The sequence below is a fragment of the Prionailurus bengalensis genome, chromosome C1 (genome assembly GCF_016509475.1).
Source record: "Prionailurus bengalensis isolate Pbe53 chromosome C1, Fcat_Pben_1.1_paternal_pri, whole genome shotgun sequence".
Lineage (NCBI taxonomy): Eukaryota > Metazoa > Chordata > Mammalia > Carnivora > Felidae > Prionailurus > Prionailurus bengalensis.
This window is the reverse complement of record NC_057345.1, coordinates 23,059,929-23,067,591: the sequence shown is the minus strand read 5'-3', so window position 1 is coordinate 23,067,591 and position 7,663 is coordinate 23,059,929. Positions and strand designations below refer to the sequence as shown.

Genomic DNA, 7,663 nt, shown 5'->3' with positions numbered 1-7,663 from the left:
GGATCTGGGTCCTGGGAGGGGTAGGGACCCAGCCCGGCTTCTGCCCTCAGAGGCTGGGGGACACAGCTGGGCGTTGGGAGCCAGCAGAGGCTGGCCGGGCCAGGAGTCTGCCAGAGGCTCCCTCCACACCTGGGGGGCAGGCCACCGGCTCCAGACGGCTGGGGACACACGGAGCTGGGAGGACTGACTGCTGGCGTCATCCATCCACGTGCCAGTTACGTCCTGATGGTGCTCAAGACGGTCCCTACTCTGCAGGGGATGAGTCACACAATGCGGGGAGCATTTCACCCCTCCCCCCACCCCCGGGGACCACAGGTGACGGTGGTGGTGGTGTGAATGGAGTCCCGTGATAGAAACTCCCACGAAGTGTTTGTGACAGGCCAGGTGTTGTCCCTTTGCTCTATGTGGACACATGGAATAAACCTTGCAGCAGTCCTGTGAGGTTCATGCTCTTTCCCCCCCGCCATTTTACAGATGAGACACAGAGAGGTTGAGTAACTTGCCCAAGGACACACTTCGTGGCAAAGCTGGGGACTGAACAGAGTCCGTGGTTGTAACCATTATTCTAGGAGACGTCTCTAACGTTACTACCCTCGGGGCGCCCGGGTGGCTCAGTTGGTTGAACATCCGACTTTGGCTCAGGTCATGATCTCATGGCTCGTGAGTTCGAGCCCCACATCAGGCTCTGTGCTGACAGCTCAGGGCCTGGAGCCTGCTTCCGATTCTGTGTCTCCCTCTCTTTCTGCCCTTCCCCCACTTGCGTGCGGGCATGCTCTCTCTCTCTCTCAAAAACAAATAAGCACTAGAAAAATGACAAATAAATAAAGGGACTGCCCTCAGGGAGCTGCAAGCCCAGACTGGATGAAGGGAGACTTCATTTCTGGCTGTTGGGAATCGGAAAAAGGCTTCTCTGGGGAGGGCGGCAGTTTGACTCAGTCCTAAATAAGGTGGCGAATTTTTGAGGAGGCAAAACTTAACCTGTCAGTCAAGGCTTTTATTTCACACAACACAAACTCAATGTGGCTAATGTAGCAGAGAAGTTGTCAGGAACTTTCTTTCCAAAGTGTGGGCTGGAGACGTCTGATTAACAGGAAACTCGAAACGTGGCTGCGACCAAGCGTCTGAGGAGATGGGGAAAGATGGCCTCCGGCAGGTGGGTTCTCCCTAAGTGTAGACAGGGGCTTCAGTTGCTAGGCAATGACAGATGACTGCTCCACATCACAATGGAGGACCTTTGTGTGGAGGGAGGAAGAGTTCCAGACACACCCGGGTTAGCCCCTCTGTTCGGCTGGAACAGAAAGACAAGAACAAGTTTCTGCTTTTACCAAAACATGCATCACGGCTCCAACTGAACCCTCAGAAAAACGAATGAGGCTGGGGTGGGCCGGGGGATTCGCCGTGTTTGTTCGAATCAAAAAAGTTGGGAGGAAAGATCCATCCATGAGGGTCCTTGTCCTTGAAACACCCTAAATGACTCACTGCTCTCAGCTCTTGTGTGACCATGTGTGGCCCAAAGTGGACACAGGCACCTGTCCAAACGTGGTGGCCTCTCCAGCCCCCAGGGAGGCTCCAGCCTTCTCCACGTCTGCCACCACCTCTGTATCACTTTTGGAAAAAATAAATGAGGTGGGGACAGGGGGGCGGGGATCCAGTTTGGGTGGGTTCAACTCCCAAATGGCAAAAAGGAATAAGAATTCTTCAGGCTGCTCTTCCCCGCCCCCCATGTTCAGAAAAAGAGACTCAGGTTCTTGAAGAGGCAGGAGGTAGTGACTTGGAAAAAGCAAGGAAGAAGTAGGTTTTAATTTTCTGGAATGTAAAGAAAATATTTATCTAATTTTCTGGAATGTAAAAATATTCGAATTCTTGAACACAAAGGACAGGACAGGGCATTGAGTGACTTTAAAGTTTTTCTACAGGCTGATGAGAGAATCCCCGCCAAAAGTTTAAACATCTTCTGGTAAATTTCTTATTACCAGTCACACCCCAAATGTCAAACAGCGGTGAATGGATTATTTTTCCCCATCCCAGCCCTGCAGACGGGATCATTTCCTATTCAGACTCCAAGTGCCCTTTATGAACCATGGACTTCCTTTCATCATTTTTTAAAATGGTCACTGTCATAATCTTTTGTGTCTGTTTGTTTTAAAAGCAATTTCCACTTTGGCTTTTTCTAGCTTGAAGTCCACCAGCCCGACTCTTCAAGATAACAAAACAAAAATCCTGCCTCCCCAATTACTAGTTCAACCTCCATAGGTAAAACCAGGATAGAAAAGTGGGAAGATACAAAAATAGAAACGTGCCACATATCAATAGTGATTACCTCGGGGGACAAAACTCAGAGGTCATGCTCTGTGCTACTGACCAGCCACAAACAGGGGCCAATTTGAAGGATCTGGAGGGATCACATGCTGCTTGGAAGACAGGGGGAACCTTAGATTTCTAAGTCATGGGGCTCGGGCTCTCTCAACAAGTTACGGACGTTTTTGTTTCCAAAGCAAAGGAATGGGGTCACCCGTAGGCGGGAAGCACCTGCCGGCATCTGAGGCTGCGGCGGAGGGGGGCGGGCTTTGGGCGGAGCCCAGGGTCCAGGGGGCGGGGCCCTCGGGGGTCGGGCCTTGTGACGCTGGCTGGCGCCGGAAGGCCCTTGGCGCATCAGGCTCTGTGACGCCCCCTCGTAAGTAAGACCCTGCCGGCACGGCCCTAGCCATTTCGCCCGCAGCCACCTGCAGCTCCGGATCCTTCGTTCCCCTGAGCACCAAGCGCGACACAGGGGACATGAGAAGAGGAATGTTGATGAGGCTGCAGCTGGGGCTGCTGCTTCTGGCGCTGCTCCTGCCCCAGGAGGTTGCTTCCCAGGGAACCACCGCGGCGGCGGCGGCGGCCGCCGCCACCACCAAGGCCTCAGCCACGGCCGCTACCACCAAGTCAGGCGTGTGCGCCCTCCAGTCTACGGTCAGCGTTGTGCTGGTGTCGCTCTTCTTTCTTCTCCACCTCCACTGTTGAGAAACTCAGGCCGAAAAACATTCTCACCTTCCCAGCTCATCCTTCGCAACCCCATCCTAATGGTCCCCGCGTATCTAGCGTGTCCTCACGAAATCTACGAATTCCACCCCCTCTTTGACGGACGCGGACGGTGTCGAGCATGGCCGATCTGGTTCGGAGAACATCTGAAGACGTTGCCTGGGCGCTAAGTCTGCGGCGTTTTGTGCACCAGACTGAATGGGCCAACAGCCAAACTGAGCGAGCGATCTTGTTAACGGGGGGCTTAAGGAATGTGGACTCTGAAAACTCTGCCATGCCAAGAAGAATCAATTTCACCTGGATCTAGAAAAAAAAAAGAAAAGAAAAAAAGGATGAGATGTAGAGGGGAGATGTTTCATTTTGATTCACCAGATCTGTAAGGCCATTAAAACCATTTGGTAATACCAGAAGCTTCTGTGGTTCTTTGGACGTCCATTGGAAGGGGCGTCCAGGTGTTACTGGAAATCAGGGTGAATTTGATGCGGGCCTACCTGTAAATTTTTACATTGTTCAGCTTTCACCGTTTCCTTGGGAACTGAACTCTTTCCTCTGTGGTTTTGGATTTAACGGCACGTCTGGCTGTGTATGGAGGAATTGATAATGTGCCGGAGCAATGGTGGATTGGAATCTACCCCCAATCCAAACATAATGGGGTCCCTCTTGCTAAGGCCCTTATAAAGGCACGTGGTAGACGCCTGCCATCGAACATTCCCATCCACCAAGAGTGTCAGGTTCATTTAGCTGCCACTTAACCTGCTTCTGTAGAATAGAAATGCTTTAACTTTATTATGATTTTGTTTTAAGTGTATTTTTGAGAGAGACAGAGCGTGAGTGGGGAGGGGCAGAGAGCGAGGGAGACCCAGAATCCGACACAGGCTCCAGGCTCCCAGCTGTCAGCACAGAGCCCGACGCGGGGCTCGAACTCACCAGCTGTGAGATCATGACCTGAGCCAAAGTCGCTTAGCCGACTGAGCCACCCAGACGCCCCAAAATGCATTGACTTTAATCTTAAAATGCTGCTTTTCGTGAACAGATAGATGGGGCCCTGCTTTCTCTGAGCCATGCTAACACGAGCCGTACCCCACGGAGGTAGGTGGTGGGTTTTTTTTTTTTTTTTTCTTCGTTTCTCGAGAAATGGTGTTTCTTCTAAGCACCATCTCTGGTCACAGGGTTTGACCTACAGCGTGTGTTCTGCTGAGCAAAGGCCTGGGTGGGAGTCCAGAGGGGCCACGAAGCGGGCACTAGGCAGTAACCAGACCAAACGCCAACGCAAAATCATGGGTTCCTCTCCCCTCCCCGCCCTCCAATTCGGGAAGCTGTGACGTCATGTGCTGCTCACAAGCCTTTGGGGTCCACGTCATTAGACACACCTTTCAACAAGCCGTTTGTGAAGGGTTTCCTATTATTCCACCTTTTGGGATGTGTTTTTTAGGGGCACCTCTATGGTTTGCAATATGTGACTTTCACATAGTATAGAGCGTATCTTCCAGTGATTATCACCCCACATCACACCCAGCGTGAGCGCCTTAGAGCGGTCGGCTTTCACGTCTGCGATTCACGCCATTCTTTCTGCCACTGCGTTACGTCACCACGTTCTAGATCCTCTAGTACACTGCTATCACTTTTGGCTTTACAGGGTTACCCTTTTAAGGGAATCCTAAAAATGAGAAAGGTATCTTCTATGTTCATTCACATATTTACCATTTCCAGTGCTCTGCATTCATTTGGTAAATCTTAGCCTTCCTTTGTTACCCCTTTCCTTCCTCCTCTGTGTCCAGTCTGCGGACAAGCCCAGTAGAGGCCTCTCATTTCAGTGTTTTGGATCCCTAGCATTTCTTTTGGGTCCTTTCTTAGGATTTTTATCTCTGCTTCCACTGGCCACCTGCTCTTGGGTGCCGTCTTTTTTGTCTGCTACAACTCGTAGCGCGTTAACCATAGTTTTCAATTCCTGGCCAGGTAATTGCAACATCCCTGCCATGTCTCATTCTTCTTATTTTTTTAATGTTTATTTATTTTAGAGAGAGAGACAGAACACAAGCAGAGGGGAGGGGCAGAGAGAGAGGGAGGCACAGAATCCGAAGCAGGTTCCAGGCTCCGAGCTCTCAGCACAGAGCCCTGTGCGGGGCTCGAACCCACGAGCCGTGAGGTCATGACCTGAGCCAAAGGCGGATGCTTAACCGACTGAGCCACCCAGGCAGCCCCCTGCCTTGTCTTAGTCAGTTGCTTGTTCTGTGTCTTTAAATCCTGCTGTTGCCTTTTAGTGTATCTTGGGTTTTGTTCTCGATAGTCCAGCGTGACGTATTGGGTAAAGGGAACCGCTGGAAATTGGCCTTTGGGAAAGCAGTGGCGAGGGGTGGGGAGAGGGGAAGGTTCTGTAGGGCCACACTTAGTGCTCAGTCTGTTAGCTTGTGCCTCTAGACTGGGAATTTCCCAAGTGTTTCTTAGTTTTTCTCTCCCCTCATGGGGGGGACAAGATGGCTAGCCCTCGAACAGAGGGAGTTGGGCAGGTGAAGCTCTGCTTAGTTTTTCTGGAGGGCAGGCTTTTTGTTAAGAGCAGAGTTCTCTGGTGTATTTCAAGATGGTTCCTTTCTCCCTCCACCTGCCAGAGGCACCAGGGGACTTCTAATATTCACTGTGAGAACCTGGTTTGAGCACCTGGAGGTAAAACTCACAAAAGTGTGGGTGCCCTTCTAAGGCAGGGTTCCCCTGTAGATTTTCATCCTCGGAGTTGTCCACACTGAGCCTCCAACATTACTGTTCAGGTGTTCCTACCAAGGCACTGGTTCCCATAATGGTGTCCACCCAGGAGTCTCTGCCCAGGTAAGCTGTGATGACCTATCATGCCTGTCTGTCTCTCCAGTCTTGGATGTCGTTGTTTTCCCCATGTCCTCATCCATTTTGTTTTGTTTTATTTTATTTTATTTTATTTTATTTTTCTATTCTATTTCATTCCATTCCATTCCATTCCATTTCATTTCATTTTGTTATTTTTGTCCTCATCTATTGTACGTCTAAGGAAAGTTATTGGTTTTTCAGTTCAGCTTTTTATTTGTTGGGATGGAGTAAGGGACTGGAAGTCCCACCATTTTCATTCGACCTGAAGGACTTGTGTTAACGTTTGCTGTAGGGGCAGGTCTGGAAGCAAAAGCATTCTTTGGTTTTTGGTTTGAAAAAGTTTTTATTTTGCCTTCATGGGTGAAGGATATTTTCTCTGGAGATGGAATTCTAAGATGATATGTAATATTGATTGATTGATTGATCGATTGATTGTCTCTGCACAGGTGTCATGATGAATTTGACTAGTTTTTTTGGCTTGTTTGTTTCTGATGCACAGTCTGTGGTCAGTCTTATATTAGTTCCCTGAACAGTAGGTGTCTTACTGCTCTGTTCTCTATCATGTTTTTCCAGCAATTTATAATGTGTGTTGGTGTTGTTTACGGTAGACTTTTCTACACTGTCCCACTGGTTAGTGATACTTGTCTACACTGTCCCACTGGTTAGTGATACTCTAGTCCTTTTTTTCTCATAAGTTGTTTTCTCTGAGTGCTTCAGTTTGGATAGCTTTTACTGCTCTCTCTTTTTTGTTTTAAGTTTATTTTGAGAGAGAGTGAGCACACGCAGGGAAGGGGCAGAGAGAGAGGGAGAGAGAGAGGATCCCAAGCAGGCTCTGCATCATCAACGCAGACAGAGACCGACATGGGGCTCAAACCCACAAACCTGAGCTGAAATCAAGAGTCTGATGCTCAACTGACTGAGCCATCCAGGTGTCCCTCCTGCTCTACATGTATGTTCAACTTTTCTTCTGCAGTGTCTGTTCTGCTACTGTTCCCACCTGGTGAAATTTTCATTTTGCTTCCATTGGATTCTTTTTAATAGGCTTCATTTTTCTCTTCATCGTGTACATGTTTTACTTTAAGGTTGTGAACTTATTTACATATATAGTTTGTTTTCCTCCAAGCTTAGTTTTTTCAGTTTTTTCCCCCTCCCTTAAGTGGGGGCTCTCTCTCTCTCTCTCTCTCTCTCTCTGTAGTTATTAGGTGATGAGTTATATGACAGTTATTTTAAAATTCTAGGTTGCTAATTCTATCATATTTGCTATTTCTTAGTTGGTTCCTATTGGCAACTTTTTCTCCTGGTGGTTTTGGGTCACATCTTTGCGTTTTTGTTTTTGTTTTTGTTTTTTGGTTTTTTTTGTTTTTTGTTTTTTGTTTTTGTTTTTTTTTTTTTGTTTTGGTGTGTCTGGCAATTTAGGATTGTATGCTGGACATTTTGCAGGTTTTGTTTCTGAGTTTCTGGATTTTGTTGTCTTCCTTTAAAGAGTATTGAAATTGTTTTGGGCAGGTAGTCAGGTTGCTTGAAAATCAGTTTGATCTATTTGGGCTTGTGTCATAGCTTTGTTATGATGGGCTAGAGTAGCCTTTACATGAGGGCTAATTTCGCCTCATTTCTAAGGCATTGTCCTTAAAAGGCTCTCCTTATCATCCCAAACATTCAGTGGAGTCTCTCTACCCCGGATTGTCAGACTCAAGTGTTGCACAGCGCTGTGAATGCTGGGATTTGGGCTCCGAAGTCATTCTCTGCTTGGCTGTGTAGACTACCATTCTGTTCCTGCTCAGCTTGGTATCCAGAAACAGACTCAGGA

At 48.5% G+C, this 7,663-nt stretch overlaps 1 long non-coding RNA gene across 1 annotated transcript; it reads right to left on the bottom strand.

Annotated features, from left to right (window-relative positions):
- Positions 1 to 973: 973 nt before the first annotated feature.
- On the bottom strand, positions 974 to 2,427 carry LOC122480199. The gene is made up of 2 exons (XR_006296526.1): positions 2,321 to 2,427; positions 974 to 1,288 (listed from the first exon to the last, which is right to left on the bottom strand). It is a non-coding gene; the product is annotated as an uncharacterized LOC122480199 (long non-coding RNA).
- Between the last annotated feature and the right edge of the window lie 5,236 nt (positions 2,428 to 7,663).